This window comes from Nannobrachium achirus (genome assembly GCF_963921795.1).
Source record: "Nannobrachium achirus genome assembly, chromosome: 21".
In the NCBI taxonomy this organism is placed as follows: domain Eukaryota; kingdom Metazoa; phylum Chordata; class Actinopteri; order Myctophiformes; family Myctophidae; genus Nannobrachium; species Nannobrachium achirus.
Window position 1 is genome coordinate 50545299 of NC_137828.1, and position 23492 is coordinate 50568790.

Sequence of the window (23492 nt, forward strand, 5' to 3'; positions counted from 1 at the left end):
TGTGCGAGAGCAGGAAATCGCTCTTTATTGGTCTTCCAATAAGCAAGTGGCCCATGTTTGGGCTGTTTGGGCTTTTCATCGGAATCATCGCAAACTAGAACTGGCTCTGACAGATAAAGATTAATCTGCGATGATATTGCACTGTGAGCAGCTTCATGTTCCTGTTCCCCATCTTCAGCCAACAGTTCAGCATACATAGCATTCAAGCCGGTTCGTGGTACCTTCTGTGGGGGTTCAGAGGACCCACTGGCTGCCACGCTCTCCTCACCAGTCTGTTGTTCCGCTGCAGTCTGTTGTTCCGCTGCAGTGACCAGGACGTCAGAAAGCCGGCTGCGTATGCGTGGCTTGACGTCGCCGTGGAAGAATCTGTCTTTATACCTAATTATTAGAAGAACAGAACAAAAGAGAAAATTATTAACTGCTGTATACTTTTCTTGTGCACACGTTTGGATTAAACTGAACAGAGCTGCAGCCTTGCTCTCCTGAGTTCTCTGAACTTTACATGCTTAACTCGTGTTTTGCTTAGTCATGGGCCCATAGGCATAACATAGTCCAAATGAGTAACTGTTTTTATTCTATAGTTTAACCCTAACTGCTTACATCAAATCTGGTGAAATCTGTAATCTGATGGAAATGCAATTGCAAACCATCTTACAATACAGGATAGCAAAACATTAACAACACTATTGTTCAATAACATTTTAAGCATAGCCCCTTTTTTATCAATCACTTAGGCCAAAGCTAGATAAGCTTAATTTAAAGCATAATCAAATGTCTCACACAACGCAGAGAGAGGGAGGGAGTGTGAACAGAGGCGTCAATTGGGTATGGCAAGCTATGGCAGCTGCCATACCTTGGCTACAGGGGGAAATAATAAAATGTACTTTTCATTGTGCCTGTTGCTAAGGTATGGCAACATGACTGGTGTCTTGCGCGCAAGCAAGACACCAGTCAAGTTGCCATACCTTAACTTTTGCTGAACTGACGCCACTGAGTGTGAAGTTTTCACTCACCGTGGATCGAGGATAGTAGCGAGGGTGTACAGGTCCTCAGATTCAATGGCACTGAATCTCCTCTTAACAGCTTCCAAGAGCGTGGCTTTCATTGTTTTCACACCATGGTCAGTCTCTTCTGTTTTCTCAAGAAGGCGAATTAAAGCTCTGACGTGTGGGATGACATCCGCAGCTGATGCAGTCGCTTTGCTTATTTTAAGTGTAAGCTCTTCAAAGGGTGCGAGCAGTGTAATCACGTTTTCGACCAATTTCCACTGGCTGCCGGTGAACAAGGGGGGCAAATCATCATGGTCAGCAGCATAAGAACATAGGGCACGTTTCTGTTCCAGTACACTTTTTAGCATAGCAAGAGTACTGTTCCACCTGGTAGGGACGTCCTGCTGTAGCCGTTTGCCCTGCTGGTTGGGGGGGTTTACGACTTTCTGAATGTCGAATAGTTTGTCGTAGTTTGGCTGAGAATGTTTAAAGTGGCCTACGATGTGTCGCCCAATTGCAGTTACATCTTTGATGGCACGCTGTGCCAACAAGCCCTCATTCACAACGAGCTGCAGTGTGTGCGCCATGCACGGTAGACTTGGGTACGCTGCATCCCTCATAGCCTTCTCCATGTTTCTGGCGTTATCCCGGAGGATAACGTGCACTTTGCTCGCTGGGATCCCCCATGCTAGGAACATGGCTTTGAAGGCATCGGCGATATGTTGCCCGGTGTGTGACCCATAGAACTCCTGTGAGTGAAGCACAACTCTCCGCAGCTCAAAGTTCTCATCAATAAACTGCGCGGTTAAACTCAGCATGGACATCGGAGTCACACTGCAACTCCACATGTCACTTGTGAAGCTGATTGACACGATAAACTCGGTCTTCATGAGGCTTTCGAGGTGCTTGTATACAATTGCGTACAATTCGGGCAGGCAAACGTCAGTCACATGTTTACGACTAGGCATTTTGTATCGTGGATCCAAATTGGAAACGAAGCGGTTGAGCCCTACGTTTTCGACCACAGACAGGGGCTGATGATCAAGGCAGATCATTTCAGTTAATGACTCATTTAATTCTTTTTTTCTCTTACTGTCGTTGCTGTAGAGTTCCTTGCGTTTCAGTGAATCTGTTAGGGACAGCTGGGTGAGTGGCGTTTCTGCTGCAGCTGCCCGCTGTTTCTCTGCCTTAGCGTTCGCTAGTTTTTTATACTCCTCATATTCCTTGGTGTGCTCACTCAAATGTCTGATGAGGTTCGTGGTGTTGAAACTCTTTGGAAGCGATCCTCCACGAGGTACCTCCTTTGCACAAACATTACAAACGGCTAATTTGTTGTCCTGTTCTTTTAGTTTGTAAAACTTCCAGACTGGCGACGCCATGTTTGCTGCGTTCTGTTTACGTCCACCTCCCAGTTCCAAGCTCAACATGTGAAGACACATTTTCCTTACTGCCACGCCTCCTTAGGGAGCCAATGAAATTTCACAGACCGCATTAGCCATGGGATAAAATGCACTGTCGGTCCCTATATTTGAACGTCATCTGATCGATCGGTTGCTTTGATCCATTATGGAAACACCGATCAAAACCGATACGGCCTTGATCGGCCGATCTGATATCGGAACCGATCAATCGGTTCACCTCTAAAATTAAACGTACGTTAAGTTGAGGATTTATTTTTTATTGTTTGATCTCTCTTACCCCCAAGCCACTTCCTTTCTTCTTTCCTTTATTTTTGTAATGGAAAAAGGAAAACGATGAAGCTTGACCAAAACAAATTTCACCACTGTTTTACACCCCTTAGTATAAGCAAATCTGTTTCCCCGGGAACCGGTTTGAGGTTAAGCCTTAGGAATAAGGTTAGGTTTAGGCATAGTTTTACAGAAGTTACGTTTGGGAAAACCTGCTGGCGAACATTCCGAGGTCGCCGGATTTGACCCGTGGCGAGCGTGTTTTGGGGCGAGTGTTGTTGTATTTCTACTCTCTCTCTCTTTCTCTCTCTTTCTCTCTCTCTCTGTAAAAAGGACAACACATAGATACTGCAGGTCAGCCATCTTGCACTGCCCTACCAACCCCTCCTCGTTCTCTGTCTCTGTGGTTAGGGAGAGGGTATGGGGGGGTGGTGGGGAGGGGGAATGGGGGGTGTGTGTGTGTGGGGGGGGGGGGGGGGTTGTTGGGGCTTTATGGGAAGCAGGTATACAGCCCTAAGTAGGTGATTGACTCTCTGATGTGTGCTGGCCGTGGCGGGCCCACATGGGGAACTGGTTGGAGGGGCAAGCTACCGTGGAGACAGACATGGAGGGGAATGAGTTTCATTAGTCCAGCACTCAGCAGGCTGCTGTCAGTCAGTCAGCCTGCTGCTGCTGCTGGAGCACAGCTCTGTGAGCTGCGGCTAAATGTGAGCCCGGCTTAATCAGTTACACACCAGCAGATGTTCAGTGTCACAGTGCAACAAGCCTCAGATGAAACAGGAATGGTATTCACTATTCATATAGATGTTGCTGTCAGTAAAAAAAAACCTGTCCATGCTTTTTTGTGTTGGTGTTTTGTAAATAAAAGCCCTGCTATATAGAGGGAATCCATCATATGCCAGACTGAGAGGCAAAACATAAAGCAGCATGAAGCATCGTACTTTGGAAGCGTTCCTTGGGAAACTCCTAACTCCTGCTGACTCCTATAATGACTGTTCTTTGCCACTCAGTAGACATTCCTGCATAACTTCTGGGTATGATGATGTCAGGCGCATACCCTCCATTTGATCATGCTACAGTGTCACACAAAAGTCTCAAAAGTTGCAGATCTGCAAGCACGAAAAGAGGCGCTGAAAAGTAACAGTTTTGGACATATCGAGGTTTCCACCCGACAGAGACAGGTGTCGGACAGAGACCTTGTATCTCCCTATTTCAACTTTTGTTCAATGTTCTTTTGAAAATGAATGCCCTACGTAATCATATATCATATCATATCATATCATATCATATCATTTCATTGATATAGTCTAATTGTGCAAGTGCATATAATGTAATCACATTTCAAGGCTTCTCTTCCTACATTTAAACAGATAATAGATTTGACTAACGTGCTCACTTAAAGGGGAAGACCACCCATTTTCAATATTGAACTATGTCATTAATATACCTTAGAGGAGTTGTGTGGAAATAAAAAAAAAACGGTTCCCCCTCTTCTGTGTTGCCTAGAACTGGAAGATTTTGGGGTTTGTATTGCAAAGTACAACGGTGTGATGTCATCACTTTGTGATTTGCAATACAAACCCCCAAATCAATCCTCCAGTTCTAGGCAACACAGAAGAGGGGGAACTTTTTTCTATTTCCACACAACTCCTCTAAGGTATATTAATGACAAAGTTCAAAATTGAAAATGGGTGGTCTTCCCCTTTAAGCTCATCTATAATTTCCGCTCCATTGTCATGATAATCCCGTTGTCGGAAACCTGTGCCCAGCACAGTCTTCTCTCTATACAGCTGTAGTAACACCCCGATAACTTGATTAGAAAGTGGCAGACAGATCTTGTCGCTGATGCTGCCCAGAAGTTCTTCTGAGGTCGTGAGAACCCGTGCAATCTGCCTCCCAAATCTACATTTATTAGATTAGACTGGTGGCCGAGGGGCTCATTGCCGTCTCCAGGAAGTGACCTTACTCCACCACTATGCTATTCATGTTCAAATTCAGCGCCGCTGAAAGTCAAAGGGTTGAGAGGGATCCTTCGATAGAACATGGAGAGACAATGTTTGGATAAAAGGTTTTTGGTGTATTTATTAAAGAGACCCTGAGTATGATGTGAGATGTGAACAAGTAACAGTTGTGTGTCTAGACTAGACCAGGGTTTCTCAAAGTGGGTGCCGTGGCACCCTAGGGTGCTGTGATGTAGAGTTCTCAAATTCTGCATGAACACAACCATACCCAAACCGACATTTAGGGTAGGGTAGGGCTTAAAATGTATTTTAATTAGTCGGGCTCAATGAAAAAAGAAAACATATTTTTTGTATTATTTTATTATAGAGTTCTCAAATTCTTTCGAAACCCGACCATACCCGACCCGACCCGAAGTTTTCGGGCCAGGTAGGGCCTAAAATGTATGCCAACTAGTCAGGCCGGGAAGGGCCTTGGGCCGGCCCAGTTAGGGCCCAGTTAGGGCGGGGGCCTTAACCCATTTAGACCGGGAACGCAAAATGCGTTTTTACCTTTCAGGCCGGGAACGCAAAATGCTGTTTATCCTTTCAGACCGGGAACGCAAAATGCGTTTCCTGCGTTTCCTGTAGTTTTTACCCTCTTCTGGTCTCGTGGCCAATGAAATGCATCAGGAGGCGATGACGTATGCTTCCCTGACTACCGCAAAGCATTCTGGGTTTTTTTTTCTGTTTGGGAGGGGCGAAATGAAAGACGCGTTGAGCGAAGGCAAACCGGACCCGCTGGAATTGGCATTGTTATTGTTACGTGATATGTTTGAAAACGACGACGATGATGAAGAAGTGTTTCATGGATTTCATGAGGACTGGATTACTTTTCACGGATGCACTTTGAGACGGCTAGTTTCAGAGACCAACACGTTAGCCGAACAGCTAGTCAACCCCAAACTCCAGAACAACAGATTCGCAGCTATCTGGAGGTAATAACACTTATAAAATGATTATGATGATATGGTTCATTCATTCACATACACAGGCGCACACACACACACACGCACGCACATATAATAATAATGACAAATGTCGCTCGCCAGATTTACCGTTATATGGAGCTAACAACTAGAATTGAATATTTCAATAAGAACGTTTTGGTGCTTGTTGTTTCTTGTCAAAGTGGTGGCCTATGGTGTAAGGCCTATGGTGTAAGGTCTCAAATATTTGCTAATTATGTTTCTATGAGCTACATAGGCTGAGAAATATATTATTTATTAGACGTTTTATAAGATTTATTACAATGTTTGAGTTTGCAGATTTATTTTAAAAAAATGATAAAGGTCTGGACCATGACAAATAATTTCCCATGAAAGCCAAAGGTGTAAGCTATCAAACAGTTTTGACAGCTGTGAAGTTTTCCATAAAATCTCAGGTTTTAGGGGTATTTTTCCAATCGGCCATAGGTTTTTAAGGCTTTTTTCCAGGCGGACTTAGGTCTAAATGGGTTAATTTTCAGGCCCGTTGAGAACTCTACCGTGATGCCAGTCCAGAGGTGCCTCAGAATAATCTGATAACATTTGGAATTCATCAATATCATGTCACTATGCTTAGTAAAACAGACCTGATTTGCACAACTTGAGTTCTTTTTCCATCTACGGCCAACTCTTTTCACCAAAAGTAGCAGATCTACAAGCTCACAACGCATCACGTTGTGATGCTTGTGAGCTTGTAGATCCTTCTTGTAGAACCTTCCCCCCAGAATTGGGATGCAGGGGTTTAAGTGGTTAAATATAACGTTATTTTCAGTCAGGTCTGATGGAAACAGATATTTCCCTGTGACATAGCCTACCGTATCTCAGGTGGAAAGATGTGCATATTTGCGTTGTATAATATGATGTAAGATTAACTGTGCAATTCAGGGGGTGTCTTTTGATGAGAAGGTTATTTACAGGGGTAATGAGTCAAAAGGGTTTGAAGCTCCCTGGTCAAGACTAGAGCCTCTATTTCACTGACATCATATTACCTAAACTGTGTACATTTACTCCTTAGATGCTGGATCTTTAAAATAGGTTACACTTGTCTTCTTCAGAGACCTTAACCTGTCCTTGGAAAAACACAAATCACTCTAAACACTCACACAGAGTATTTCCTGATGAAATGTCATGAATGAAAACATCAATGGCATCCCAGAGGTACAGTCAAGCCTTGATGACTCACCAACAGCTGCTCTGATAGCCTACTGTACTTTATGATCACACCTCCAGCTCGATAGTCATCATTCCAAAAAAGCAGATGCACAAGCTGGCACAGCGTGTCACGTAGTGAGCTTGTAGAGTAGCTATCTGAATTTGATGTAGAGATATAGACCAGTGTTTCTCAACCTTTTTTCTGAATGGGCACACTTTTCATGTCCCAAGAATCCATGGGCACACCAACATAATATGGGGGTGTAAATATCGTCACTGTCGGGAAGAAACCTTGTATCTCCAAGTGTCAAATGTGTACGTTTCTTGGCAAAGTAAAACCACGCTTCATCATACAAGGCTGTCGCACAACAGTAGTGAAAACAGCAGATCTAGAAACACTGGAGTAGACAGTAAAAAAAGGAAGGGACCAACTATAGGCAACTCTATCCATACTATCATCAACATGACATCAGCGACCATGCCCAGCTGTGGGTCTTTGGTCCCCGCCTCAGCTCTCTGATCCAGTGCAGCGGTAGCCTAGCTGCTGCCCAGTGCTAATCATGTCATCTGGTTCCCGTTTGCAGTTTTACAGGACGGCTGCTCCTGCCATGTCCCTCTCAGCCCTCTGAGCCTCTCACCTCTTCCTCCTCCTTTTAGCACTGTAGAATTCCACACACAGTTGGCTGTACAACCATGTTAGCATCCTACACTTGCCAACAATGCTAGGCTACATAGGAAAAGCATGCGCGCACACAAAAGGATTATAGACATCTGTGCCTGTGGCGAGCAAAATGATCTTGCTCACACATACATGCACAAGCGTGTACATGTGTGCATGACATACACATGCTCTACATCTCTGTTTCCCAAACAGTGGGTCGGGCCCATCTTTGGGTCGCGAGTAAATATCCCCTTACTTACTGTAGCTTACTGTACAACGCGTCAAACGCGGGGGCACCGGGAGACATCAAAGAGTTTGATGAGTTTGCGCATAGTGGGCATCCAAAGTGTTTTAAGAAGTAGTGAAAATAGCCAATCTACAGGCTCGCAGCGGGGTGCGAAGTGATACTTATTTGGGCAAACGTCTGATTTCTTTTCTGGGTCTTGAGCTAAAACGCTTGGGAACCACTGCTCCATACGAAGACTTTTCCTGCTATAACCCCAGACCTCCAGTGACAATACAGTCATAGTTGGGTACATTACCAACGACCCACTCAAGCTAATCTAGTAAAAGCAAACAGAGGCCCGTGGAGATGACGTTCGGCGAACGCATGACATGAGCGTTTTGTATTTGTTTTGTAGAGAGAGAGAGAGAGAGAGAGTAGCAGCAGCGAAACATTTGAGGGGAGAGAGAGAGAGAGAGAAGTCAATGGAGCAGTTACAGTGTTGGAACACAAGAGGAGATGACATCACACAGCCAGGCTACGAAAACAGGGAAACGGACGATGAAAAATTCCTGGACGGCGCTGTGAGAACGGAAGGGTCCTGCCAACATCGGATGTGTGCTCGTCTCTCACTCTCTCTGTCTTACTCTCTCTCTCTCACACACACACACACACACACACACACACACACACACACACACACACACACACACACACACACACACACACACACACACACACACACACACACACACACACACACACACACACACACACACAGCTTGTAAAGGCACACTGTCTCTCTCTAAAACACATGCAAGGGCCTACTCAAAGACTGTGCCGTGTGTACAAAACATGTTAATAGGCCTACACACAGTGAATGTTTGCCTGCGCGCACAAGAGTTGTGTTCCGTTTTTAAGGGAACTTGTACATTTCCTGATGTTTTCAAAAGAATGGGAAAGGAAGGTCGGTGGAAGTTGAGAACAATGTTTTGCTCTTCATTCTCTCTTGGATCTACAGTCAGCATTGCAATGTGGGTTGGACCGCACCTTGTTGGATTAAGGAGAACTATAGATCATTGATGTTCATTCAATAGATCATTGATGTTCATTCACCACGGTCTCCCATCTCTCCAGATTTTTATTAAGCAGAAAATCATATTTTCTACGTTGGCTATTGAAAAAGAGCAGATATACAAGCTCACAGTCACAGCGCGTCCGTCACTTTGTGCCACGCTGCAAACTTGTACGTCTGCTATTTTTTACAATCTTTTGAAAAATAAAATCTTGAAAGTGCTTTTTTTTTAACATCAATCTTCTCTTCTGGGGGGTCCCAAGCACAAAACATTTTCAGATGGGGGTCCGCGGCCAAATCTATATCAATTTGACAAAATATTTTGAGAATCACTGCCCTAAGACATCAGGGTCAGCCTTGAATAATTCATAATGGTCGACCTACGGAAGAAAAAGAAGAAGAAATAAACACTTTTCCACCTTGATGTGAAACACACCATAACACACCGAGTCAAACGCATTCAGCACACATTCATCATACTTCAGTTCTGAACTAAGAGTTTTTACTTGTTATTGTGACCAAATGTCACAGTTCAGTACAAGCCATCTATCACATACACATGCACGCACACTGTACACACACACACACACACACACACACACACACACACACACACACACACACACACACACACACACACACACACACACACACACACACACACACACACACACACACACACACACACACACACACACACACACACACACACAATCTGCGCATGGATAAAAACAAAAATATAATCTCACAACTAATTTTTTTTACTAACTTGCAATTTCTGCAACAGTGTAAAAAGGAGCGCCCCACACTTGCGCTTATTCCTAAACAATTAACACAATATATAAAATATGTAAAATGATGATGTTTTAGTGATATTGTTACCGTTCTACATACTGCCAACCAGGTAAAGAAATCACAGATTGAGGCTTTAAACCTGTGCTTTTATATGAAATAAATATAAGATTTCATGGTGGGTGTTTATGAACATATTGTTAGTTTGACCATTTCAGTTCAAATGCTCTAATCTTAAAGTTATAACCGAAAATGGCACTACAAGCGCGATTTCTTTGGTCACAATAATCGCGATATGACATTTTCATATCATCCCATCCCTACTTCTATGGAATCCAAATCACTGAAATCAGTCGTGTCGACGCACCCATGCACGCACGCACACGTATTTCTTGACATTTAGAAAATGTCAGATTAACTCTTAAAACTAAACAGATTTTATGCATCCCTCTCGCCTCTGAACACGTGATGCACTCCAGTGCACACCGTTTTTTATTTTATTTTTTAGGTTTAATATGGTATTTTTATTTGTATCTTAATAGCAGCTGATCCTCTTGTGTGTGTGTTCCCAGCGTGCCATATTAAAAGCACAAGGCAGTTAAAACAGGCTTATGGGGGCATGTTTTCCACGGTGCCAGACTGGCAACCCGGCCGCGCGGCACCAGACTGTTAGTTAGTAAGCCAGCAAAAGAAAACGTTTATGGACTTATTAACAGCGACATCAGCCGCGGTGTCAATCACTCACTTGCAACGAGGAGGGTTCAATTGAGAGGCGTGTAAATGACTGGCACGAGCCAAGACGAGGGTGTCGTTTGTTTTTAGATGTAAGGACATGCTGTAAGTATGCCTTATGGAAAAGAGGAGGGGTAGGTAGGGGCCTGAAACAAGAGCTTGATATACTGTAAGTTATTATTTCTCCTCAGCTACTCGTGTTGACAGTTTAAGGTTTATCATTTTAAATCAAAGCTTTTCCAGATGTGCATCCTAGTTTAAGTGAGATTGGGTTAATCTGCGTCACTCACTCTTTCTACCACATTCGCTGTACAAATCGTGCATTCAAATTAAGTGAACTCATCTTACACCGCCGGCAGATATTTTCATTGATTTGTTTTGTCTGTTTGTTTGATGTTTATTTCTTTTTCTTTTTTTTCTTTTTTACATTCCACAGTCCACCCAGGCACATTAGATCCCGTGCTGGCCCGTCTAAACCAAGCTAACCTGGCTTTCGCAGAGCCAATCCATTCCAGGTCAGGCCAGTGCCTCTTGTCAGCTCCTAAATGGGCCAGGAGTTAAGCCAGCGCTTCCTGTCAGACTGTGGGGCTCTCAGGTTCCACCTCTGGTCTGAATTATGTCTGTCTGTCCCAGACTGCCACACTAAACCCTGACTCCTACCCACACCCCCGTCCCCCTTGCCCACAGCCCTCTCCCCATCTTATACTACCCTGGCCCCCCTCCCCATCACTCTCCGCATCCAGACTTCAGTGGTCTGCCCAATGTTGGGGAGACAAGCCTAATGTGCTTCTCACTCTTAATGCTGCACAGATGAGGGACGCCACTGTTGCCTCAGCCACACAAGACGGCACTGGGAGGAGAGGAGTGGAGGAGAGGAGAGCCGCAGTAAAAGCATTTTCCTGTACATCCCACAGGGGAATCAAACGAACTAGGGGGAAGAAGCAGATTATCACAAAGATCTTTTGAGAGAGGGGGAAAGAGAGAGAGAGAGGACGTTAATGTTAAAAAGGTTAGAGGGGTCCCATAACCTCCCACGCCGAAAAACTGAGTGAAAATGAAAGACAGAGTTCTCAGCCCCAAGCTCCGAGGTCACGCAATTAAAAGATCTGATCACAGAAACATAACGCCGCGATTCATTCAAAGCATCCGGGGGCGAATCGAAATGGCTAATCGAGTGACTTTGACATTATTGTGGAGAAAAATGAATGAAAGGGGTGTGGGCAAATGGCCGTGGGAGAGAGCGATAACTCAGTATGACGATCATGCAGTACCCAAAATCTGAAACAAGTTTTTATGTTCCTTCTGTGTCCTGAACTCCTCGGATAAAACAGTCTATTGGTCGAGGGGACTGTTAGATATGATCTCCAGTGCGGTCGTTTGCATGCAAGGAGCGCACTTTAACAACAATGACTCTTCAGAGAGAGCCCGTAAACATATGCCTGAGACCTTGACCCAGGCAGTAAACAGCCGCCCCTCGCCACCCCCACAACCTAACCCCCGATGATGAATAGCAGAGCAGAGCAGAGCTGGGCAGGGCAGAGCGAAAAGAGGGGGGAAAGAAACTTCCTCTTTCAAACAGAATACTCAAAAGTTTACACCATGTATAAAAGGAGAGTGGATGAAATCATTTTGTTTAAGCTTCCTACGACTGCAGTTGCATTGTTAACCCGTCAAGACCTGAGGCAGATTCTTCAAATGTTCTTCTAAAACCCTTATATGGTTAATAGCAGTGGTGCTGAAAACCTTGTTTATGTCAAGGACCCCCAAAATGATGTGTATTTGGCCACAGCAACCCATCTCAAAATATTTTGTTTCAGGGATCTGTTTCAGGGATCTGTAGTACTAGTAAAAAGTGTGACCACTTTTGTGTGAGCAAAATGACGGAAAGTTGGCGGTGCCTCTATGTGGATTTACGTCATGAGCCAAGATTTCTCTACTGTACGACCTATATGGTTCAAGTGGTATAGGCCAAAAGTCCTTCTGGGAGTGTGTCCAAAGATTCTCACCAATTGGTGAAGCCGTGCCAGAGATAAGCAGTTCAGACAGACAGACACATAGACGAACATCGGCGAAATCATAATCTACGGCGTGTTCCTCCATCTATTGTGCTTATTATCAAATACGGTATACATAAAATGTATGAGGATATATGTATACAACAATCACCATAAGGGCCGATGTAAGGTCGATGTACCTGTGTGTTCAAAATAGCACATGGAGAAGAAACATAATTTTTAGGACAAAAGTGCAGCAGGTAAGTACAGTATATTGGCAAATATGAACAGATGTGCAGCAGGACTCAATGCCTGTTCAGCCTGATGGCCTGGCTACGTGCTATTTGATATTGATACTGTGATATCGCCTGTCTGAAGGGTTCAGGGTGAACAGATTGTGGCTGGGGTGGTCAGTGTCCTTAATAATCTGTTTTGCCAGATTGTGCCCCACCTGGTGTATATGATAACCAGCTAGGTCTCACTGGCTAGTTCTCACATCTTTTTCTCTCTCTCCATCTCCTTAGCTGGTTTGCTTTCTCTCACCCTCTCTCATTCTCGTCCGCTTTCTGATTTTCTCTATCTCTTGCTATCAAATAAGCATTATTGGCCTTTAAATAGTCTGGCCAAACGACTGACAAAGAATACATAAAAAAATAGTAACTTGCTTTCTTATATGATGTCTTTATTCATATACTGTAGGTTCCTCTTGTCCTCACGTACAGTACATCTTTAAAGATATTCTGACTGTCTCTCACATTTCATCTCCACATGTATTGTCCTTAAGTGTTCAATAATGATTCTTGTTTTTTTTTTGGTTTTTTTAACCATTGTAAGCATCCAGTAATTTGATATAGTGAACTGTACAAGCATCCGTCTTTTTAATGCCTTTCCAAACTCCCTCATATGCGCTCACCCACCCACCCACCACACACACGTACTCCAGACTAATGGAGTTTAGAGTTTCGTAGGCTAAGCTAGCTACAGGGGGCCTCCTAGTCCTCAGGGCACGGGGGCCACAGTAAAGGGCTGGCAGGGTACAGGCAGAGGAAGCCCCCTGTTTGTTTTGCCTGGCCTGCTCCGAGGCTGTTCCCTCCTCTGGGACTGGCCCACGTCTCAACATATTTATGCTTGGAAGTCAACTTTTACCCCGCGCTTTCCAGCAATGTTGTGCTGCATCAGTTCAGGTCCAGCAAAGACAAAAAGGAGGATGGTCAGTAGGAATGGGACGATAAGCGATATTATCGTTTATCGCGATAAAAAAACACTCACGATAATCGTACCGTGGAGATTTAATTTATTGTGAAATCGTCCTCATTCATGCAATGGTATCAATTCACCTTTTATTTGCCAAGCTGCATATCCGGTACCATTTAAACCCTCTATTGGTAAAACGTACTAATAATATACATACTTGATAGTCTTTTTTTCACTCTCTACCAAATCTCTTTGCCAAAAAATAGCCCATCTACAAGCTCACAACGCGTCGCATTGTAGATCTGCTATTTTTTGGCAAATGTTCCTCCCCAGGATAATGGATGTTGGGGATATTTTGATTATCGCGATAATATTGTAAATCGTGATTTCTTTGGTCTCAATAATCGTGATATGAACTTTTCATATCGTCCCATCCCTAATGATCAGGTATTTGGTTGTTTCTACCGACGCACTGCTCTAGGTTCTTCCATTTCGTTATCCAGTGTGAGGATTTGACGGATTCAAGGCAACGAAGAAGACTTTATTATAACTTTTGATTATATAAAATCTAATCGTTTTTAAACCTTCGTCTGAACACTAAGCTCAGAGAGCTATCGCCTATCTTCTTCAAAAGATAAAAATGAGATTGCTCATCACTAAAACCACTCGTTATAGAATAGATGACTGATGTCTTAGACTGGCCACATAAAGTCTGAGATGTGGATTACAATGTGGACTGGAGCTACGCCGTTATTACTGTAGACCTGTCTGATACCGGCATATCACTAAGTGGGGCAGCAACTATATCTACAGTTACAGTGTAATCTTTTGCTGCTTTTTCTGCATTCCATGATAGTATACAGTAGACAAGCAGGAAATGGGGAGAGAGAGAGAGATAGGGAGTGACAAGCAGCAAAGGTCGCCGGGACTCGAACGCACACCGCTGCCAGGCCACACTGCAGCCCAGGCGCCCGGAGGCCCCGGACCGCAAGGCCATCTGGCCTGGCCTATATTACTTTTTTGATTAATCGAATAGTCGAGAAGCTTGCTTTTTATATAATATACATCAAGGAATTGATTAACCGCTAATTTTATACTTTGTCGCACAACTGTATCATTGTGAGCTCGAAGACCTTTTTTCACTATTTTATTACATTTATTTTGTTACTTTTGTTTTACCTAGAACATGCCCAAACTAGGGATAGATTATAATTACATTATTTTATTTTATTAAATCTGCCGATCAACGTCAGTTTTTAAAGGCCCATTCCCACTGGGCTAGATAAACAGATAAAAAATATCTTTCTCCATTCAAGTGGATGGTAAGATACTGATAAAAAAAATATCTGTCAGATATTTTTTATCAGTATCTTACCATCCACTTGAAAGGAGAAAGATATTTTTTTATCTGTTTATCTGGCCCAGTGGGAATGGGCCTTTAGTCATCGATTAAATCGCTTCGCTCGATTAACGGTTGCACCCCTATTACTAAGTCAGACTTAACGTGACTCGGTGAAGGGACAGCTGTTTATCTCTGAGCTCTAAAGTTTCCAAACAAACCAGAGTCTGGAACTGAGAGCTGAAAGAGGCCCAGACTGCACTGAATCATGTTTACAATCAACTCCGAGCGCTCTGGACTTGACTGGTAAATGGGCTGCAAGGATCCAGGATCTGACCTATCTGCCCCGTGTGTGTCTGTGCGTGCGAGGCATGCGCGTATGCGTATGTGTGTAGAGGAGATAAAGAGAGGATGGGGTGGAGCGGGGCAGTGACCCCTGGGTCTCCAAACCAAGGGGAGAGAGGGTTAGGGTCTGCAGGATTTGGGTTGAGCATGGGGTTTAGGAAGGACAGGTCAAGAACCTAATGTGCTGGATCACTGGCTAATAAGGATGCGGTCAGACTCATTACCCAACAGACCAGATGAGGATCCATTCTGTCCAATGAGAAGTGATAGTGGAGGTTGTTGTCTAAAGCTCCAGGACTTATCAACTAAACACACAAGCAGTCCCCTACAGCAGTGGTTCTCAACCCTTTCAGGCCGCGACCCCCCAAAATAATCATACTAAGAGTTGAGGCATTACATTTTATATAACACAGTTCTTTCGTGAAAATAGCCGATTGACATGCTCACAACGCCTCGCTATTTTCACAATTTCTGCCTCTAATATTTGACAATTTGGCCAATGTTTAATTTGCCATTTTAGAGGTATTAAAAAGGCCTTAAATTGTCACTTTAGAAATGTCCATGTACCCTCTATTGACTCAAACTTAATGTTGGTTTGTTTACTGTTGAGTGAGAAAACAATGTTGCACATTAAGTTTATCATCTGGGGACCCCCCAAAATAATTTGAGGACCCCCCTGGGGGTCCCGACCCACAGGTTGAGAACCATTGCCCTATAGCATAAACGAGTGTTCAAAATCCAATCAAGGATTTCATCATCATATTAAAACTTTTTCGGAGTAACATTTAGACAATGAGGAAGCAGCAAAAACTGCTTTTAGCCAATGAGGAAGCTGCATAAAGGTGACGTCACATGAATGCTGGTTTCTCATTGGCTAAATGTTACTCTATAAACTCGGACCGATAACAAACGTTTGTCGCCCTTCAGGCAACCACACTAATAAGGTGATTTGGGTTTCTCATAACAAACCATGTGATACACACCACCAGCACCAGTGCTTTTGTTTACACATTCAGCATGTATTAAAGTCTCAGTCATCGTGCCTACTACTTCTTCTCTGCTTCGATTCCACATGGTTTATACAGACATTTCCCCGAAAACAAATTCCAGCCCGTTCCCAAGGAGCCGTCGTAAAGCATTCCGTGGAGAGAGAATGATCACTGGGCGCTCCACGCGCAGCAACACAGCAGCTCCACAACGTCATATTTCACATACCTCCAGACGCTATGCGCCACATGTGGTAGCTATGTCAGTTAGCACATACTCAAACATAAACAAATAGATAAATTCATTTTGTCATGACTTGGGGGGAGGGATAGGGAGGGGGATTCATCGCTCCACTTACTTTTATTATCACTCGTGGACTCCTTCGGCTGTGTCCCTCTGTAAAAAAAATACACGCCAGTGCATTTTTCCCCCCTCAACTTGCTGTAGGACGTCACTTGACAAAGCTAGAATAAACACCAGGAGAAGAGAGAAGAGTTAAAATACACAAAGATATACAGCGAGTCTGCAGTATTTAGTCTGTATATGAACCTCCTAATAATCAACATGGCGCAAGTCTCTGTGTCAGGCATTTATATGTATCCCATCCGAGCAACAACCTAGCACTGTCCGGCAGCAATCCAAGATGCGTGACAGAGTCCAAATCATGGTTTAGGTCAACCGAGCCTCTGAAATAATTAATAGACAGTGATGGGAAACTCAGACACAGAACTGCACCTGAGATAGTTATGGAGATATACAGTACCACCATTTGGAAAGCATCGCCAGCGACCCTTACAAACTTTGTGCCTGTAGATTAGAACATTGTCGGGGAGAAAAAAACAGTTGAAATGATTAACTCTTGGCTGTTCAACATACTTTTAGGGCGGCCAAGTTGTGCAGGGGTAAAGTTCCTGCCCACCACCACAGAGACAGGGGTTTGATTCCACTGTGGAACCTTCAAATTGGTATAGGACCTCCAATGTATATAACTGGGCATGTTCGCAGGAGGGAGGCCCGAGGGGTTGGCGTTTGCTGTCTCTACACTAACGACTCCTACAGGTTGGTTGGGACTAGCCTGGTTCCCAAACACATTCCCAAACATAAACATTGCGTCGCCCATCGCGGTAATATGCGATCGTATCGATATGAAACATCAGTAGCAGACATGTTATGTTGTGTTTGATTACTAGCAAGTAGCACTAGTAAGCAACAGGCTAGCCACTAGCAAGCCACATAACAACACTACATCATCTGCTTTGCTACCGTTGTGTTGGTCAGACGGTGAACCAATCGCAGAAGACGCCCATCCCAGAAATTGCCTTGGATCAAAGCAAGTTCAGACTGAATAATGGAGTGAAACGAAATGCAATTCAGGCTGAGTGTTAGGCTAGGTTGGGACGCCTGTTCAGCGGGGAGAGAAATTTGAAGGGATAGTGTGTTACGTCCTCCCACCTCAACTCGACAAGACTGTCCCCACATGAGGGGAACTGACTAAATTAGGAAAAAGAAAAAAAATCATTTTACACGGTAACTGATGTAATGAGTATCCAAATTCAAAATCAATGTAGTTTTGTGGAGTAGAGCTCTCCTATAATTTATTCTGAGGCACTCCACTTTTAGTGAATGCCACAGTAGTTCTGTATGACCTGTGATCTATTCTGTGCCAACGCGAACTATAGGTGTTGTTTTTAGACTACAGCCTACTTCCCAAATTGTGGTTGGTGGTTTTGCGAATGGGGACGTGTAAGAGAGACAGGGGCTTCTCCGCTTTCAGCCCAGTAATCCCTGGGATCTACTGCTCACAATGAGGACACATCAGAGTCAGCTAGCACAGAGAGAGACCTAAGGCCTATAGTATATACCGCTCAAGGTGTGCATCCCTGCTAGTATAGGTGGAAGCCTGGCCATCTGCCAAGAGTAATCCATTATTATCATGCACGCAACCTTGTCACACACAGTTCTCTTCTTCTTCCTAGTCGTGTTTTACTGAATCCATTATACTCTGAACTTAAATCATACTGCCAGTAGAGTAAAGTAGCAATTAACTAGTGGCTCTTTGCCAACATCCAGTTATATTGTCATAAATATGTTGACAAATATCTATTTTAAACTAACCTGTTTGACGAGACAACCCACTTTTCCGTTTTCAAGAAGGAGTAATCCCACCTCAATCAAGAGGCCTCGTTTCAAAGACATACTGGTAATACTTCATTGTTAAAAACAAAAAAACAGTGGTTCTTTGCAAGGGTTGAGCTATATAGCAGTGGTTCTCAACCTTTTCAGGCCGCAACCCTCCAAAATAATCATTTGAAACAAACATCGAATATTGTACTTTTACTCCACTACAATTTGAAAACCTTAGTTTACTAGTTAGTGTGGTTGCCCTGCAGGGTACTTGTCCAGCTTTATTTCCATGCATCTTTCCATCTCTCTAGGTAAACTTTATTTTGCCGCCCTACTCCTCTCACAGTTTTCACAGGACACGTAGGGGTGCATTTTGCAAAGAGATACTTTATATATAGTTTCATTTAGATACATTTATTTGTGAATTAATTGTTTCCTTTGAGTTTAATTATATTTTATTTTTTCCCAAATGATGGAGATGACTGACATAGATGTCTGACATATACAGTAGACCACATGAGACTGACACAATATGTCCATATATGGGCATTCCAAGATATGGGCTTAATATTGATGACATCAGGGATCTCCATATATGGGCATAAAAGGGACAAGGACTGACACAGATATCTCCATATATGACCATGAATGTATTAGTGAATTAATTTTAGTCATTGACTTGAATGGGGAAAATTCGCATTGTGAGCTTGTAGATTGATTTTTTTCAAATTTTAGACATTTGCAAATGTGTGAAATGGGACATAGGCCTACTTCATAATGAGTACTTTCTACTTTTGGTACTTTAAGTATATTTGGTACCAATAGTTTTGCACTTTTACTCAATTACATTTTGAAATCCAGACTTCTATTTGTAACAAGATACATTGCAGTATTGCTAAATGTAAAAGTAGCAATACTGTAATGTTGTAAAAGTAGCAATACTGCAATTAAATGTAGCTTGTTACAAATAGTCAATAGAAGTCTGGAATTGTACAATGTGAGTAGGGTAGCCTACTTTTTCCACCACTGGTCCAAGCCAGCCACTTAATTAAAACGTTTGGTAACTTGTTACATTGAGTCTGAGGTGTCAGGTGTGTATTATGCAGATAGATCATAGATGTATACTTTATGGCAGTTCTCAAGTTCATTCTCCCAGCAGTGCTTTTACAAACATGCACGTGCACACACATATGCACGCACGCACGCGCCGTTGCCCATGCTGGTTCTGTTTACATACCATCTCTCTCTGTCTCTCTCCGTTCCGCGACCGTTGCGTCAAACCATTATTTGTAGCATGGTAGACAGGTTGTACATCGCTGTAAACTTCTATAATGTTGCAGTTTAAAGCGCTGCAGTATTAAATTCGTGCAAAGGAAGACGGGCTCTTCTTCACTGACAAGCCTTTCCAGATACGCCGCGCCTCAGTTCCTAACTTTCTGACTACTGGCAGTCATGCTGGCAGTGGCCAATCAGCAGCCAGTAGTCCAGGAAGTTGGGAACTATTGTGGGAAGAGCCAATCGGAGCCAACTGCGTCATAGGTGAGGTGGAGCTGTACTTTGTTTTGCTTGCTTGATTGATTGTTTGATTAATTGATTGATTGAATACTTTATCAACAAGATTATTAACAGTAGCCTATGTAGTACAGTCAAAGTATATTATAAAAGGATAACATCAGTAATACATAATGTACAATACAACCAGGGTTTTAGAGGGACCCTTTCGTAAGGTGCTGTCCATGGACTGCCCGTATAAAATTATTATATTCACTTGGGAATTAGATTAATTATCTAATTATCGGTCAGATAGAAGGTTGTCTTGTCCACAATGGCCAATCCAACCAATATACCCACACATATAACCAATTGACTTAAACCTCTACTCTGACAACAGGTACGGCTATTCTGACTATAACAGGGCACTGGCGCATGCGTTTCTACCTTGCATTGTTCCAACTGGCATCATTCCTGAGTAGAGTAGGCCATGGAGGTACCAAATCTTTTCAGATGGAGGGTCTGCGGCCACATTAATACATTAATTAGGGGGTCCTTGACATGTAAAAAAAAACATTTGAGAACCACTGATGTACATAGTACAGCATATGATCCTCTTCATGTCGTGTGTGAAGTGGATGAGTGGTAGGAAAGAACGCGGGGCTCTTAGGGTAGACATTGTTCTGCCATCTGTCTCTAGGGGGCCCCGGCCCTCAGCTGACACAGAGAGGGGAGACGCTCGGTGCCCTCGGCTCCACAGAGAGGCTGACGAGTGTCACTACGTCATCCACGTCATCCACATGCAGAGTGCAGAGCTCCTCAGAAAGGAGACCATGGGACCTGCTGGGGACAGCTCATCACTGTGTGTGTGTGTGTGTGTGTGTGTGTGTGTGTGTGTGTGTGTGTGTGTGTGTGTGTGTGTGCGTGCGTGCGTGCACGTGCGTGTGTGTGCGTGACAGGTGAATGCCTCTGCACATGCCTGTATGTGTGTATGCGAGTGGACATGCACATTTGTGCGCGTGTGTGTGTGCACAGCGTGTATGTGTGTGTGTTTGTGTGTGTGTTTGTAAGTAAGGTGATACTTGAGGCTCCGCTTCAATGAGATCTTGCCTACTCTCTAGTCTACACACACTCTCTCTCTCTCTCTTTCTCACACACACACACACACACACACACACACACACACACACACACACACACACACACACTTCCCAGTTCCACCCACCTTGGCCTACGAGCCATGGCTCTACGAATCTTATCTAAGCTTTATTCAGGCAGCTACTGTATGTCAATACCCCGTTTACAACATTAATGTTAGCTAGCATACAGTATCCGAGCCTAGCATGAGTAGGCTATACACAGTAAGACCCTCAGTGTTCTTTTAAATCTGAGAGTGTAATTTTGGCAAAAGGACATTTGAACCACATGAATCTTGGGTCCTTCCTATTCTGGCTATGACACAATAAAAATATACAAATAAATGTGTCACATTGTGAAGTGTTGTGGAAAAAAAGGAGGGGACTAAGTACAGAGCTCTGGAGGACCCCGGGTCAACGATGTCAATCACAGACTAGACTTTATTTTCCAGAACCTCCCATCCTGTATGAACTATTTTGTTTGTGCTAACATGCTAACATGTCGAAATTCACTGTGAGGTTCCACTTTTTGGAACATAACAAAACTTTATTTTCTCTTCTTTTGCTATTTACAGACAGTGACATTTAGCTTGAAGAGGCCTGTGGCTGGTCCAATAAACATTCCCAACATTATTATTTTTCCCCTTTAGAGCAGATTTATATCTAAATGTTAACAACGTGCTGGGGTAAATGTTTGAATGGGGGGACGGGGGAGTGGAGAAGGTAGATGAGGACAGCTAGGGAACTGAAGCCATCTCTTAATCCAGTGGAAGGAAATGAATTGGCTAAATATTTAGATTGCATCCTATTCCAACGGATGTGTATCACCACCACAGAGAATAAGATGTCTCTGGTGCCATGTCAATTTATCAAAAATAATTAAGATCCCTTGGTGCTTGTGTTCTGACATGATTGAATTGGATTTGTTTTTTTGGAATGTCTCTGTTTGTTTGTGGCTAAGAGTTCATAAACAGCCTTCAAGGATTGTTGATATTACATTGATAACTAGTCCTTTACTCAAGGGAGCTGACCAGCAAGAGAGGCTCCATGACTTCAGTGCACACTTAATTTGTATACATGTGCTGATGATATACACTGGGACGAGTCATGTGTACGTAGCGACCCTACCAAGTCATAGACCAAACATTAATTGCAACTATTTAGGCTCACATTTACAGGCCTATACACAGAAGCATACATTCGAGGCCTTCAAGAGCAGTGAGAGAGCTAATTGGAATACAACCACCCTAAGGACTACTAACCAATAACCATTGAATTTCCTGCACTATCTGTACCGAGTGGACCTCTGGCAAAGACCTATAGCCTACTGCACATTTAGTATACTTTTTGTATACAATATAAATACAGAGTTTTGCAGAAAATGCTGCTAATTGTCCCAAAGGTGACTGCAAAAGATGGCTGCTATGTGTTTCAAAAAGCTTTATACCCCGTATATATAACATGTATATATAGCTCTGTTTAACACAACACTGTAACCCCTCCAACTGTACATACTTTATCCATGTTTTTTCTTAAATGTTTTAACACTTGCTTTGGCAATGTAAATGTTTCTCATACCAATAAAGCTCCTTGGAATTGACATCTCCAAGAACAGGCCAGGGAGATGAGGAGGAGCAAGGGGGAAAAAGGTTATAAAAAAGTCCTGTTAATGCCCTAGGAGTTGTGCATCTATTGCTGTGTGCAGGTGTTAACTGGTCCCATGTGTGTTTACACTTCATATATTGTTTCACACGGCCTCGGCCACAGTTGTGCGAAGGGCCTCGCACCCGCTGTAGGTGTGTGTGTGTGGGGGAGCAACCCTAACCCTGTATCAGGATGGAGCTAACAGGTTATGCCTAATACATTGTACAACAAATAGCTAAAATTGACAATCTACGAGCTCACACGTGTGGCATCACAAGGCGGCGAGCTTGTAGATCTGCTATTTTTGCTATTCGTTTTCCTTTATTTTGTTTTGATGTTTTTTGAGAAAAAATAAATAATAATAATAATAATATTTGATTAGTCTCAATCTTCGATTGCAATAGGGTGATGATAATAATAAAACAAACCAAAGGTTGAAAAGTTGTTAGCCTTGTGTGTTTTTAAATTGCAAAAACAATGTTTGCTTGCCTAAGACTATGACATATTTGCACCCGCTTTGGAAGCGACATGCTTGCATGGAGGTCACGGTGGCAGAGGAGGGGGTGATGCAACGTTGGCACAGAAGGGAGTCAGATTCGCACAACAGCCACGCGGGGAGATTCGCCTGGCAAATGAGAGGAGGTCCAGTTTGAAGTCACTTCAAAACAAATTGGGGCTATTTTTGGAGGAGGCCAATCAGACTCCCTCATTAAATTTGCATGTCAATGCAAGCTGCTTGGCCGCCTGGTACTTCCACAAAAAACGGCCAGTGCTAATGATCCTGTTGCTGCTGCCGGATCCTTCTGTTGTGGAGCTGGAGTCACACTGTGGCTGTTGGCTCCACCTCAGGCCAGAGGAGGAGGCATGCTTGCTTCGTGTAGAAAACTACTTTGAGCGGTGGGAAGGGCTCATTCGAGAGCGCTGCCATTTTCATCCATGTACG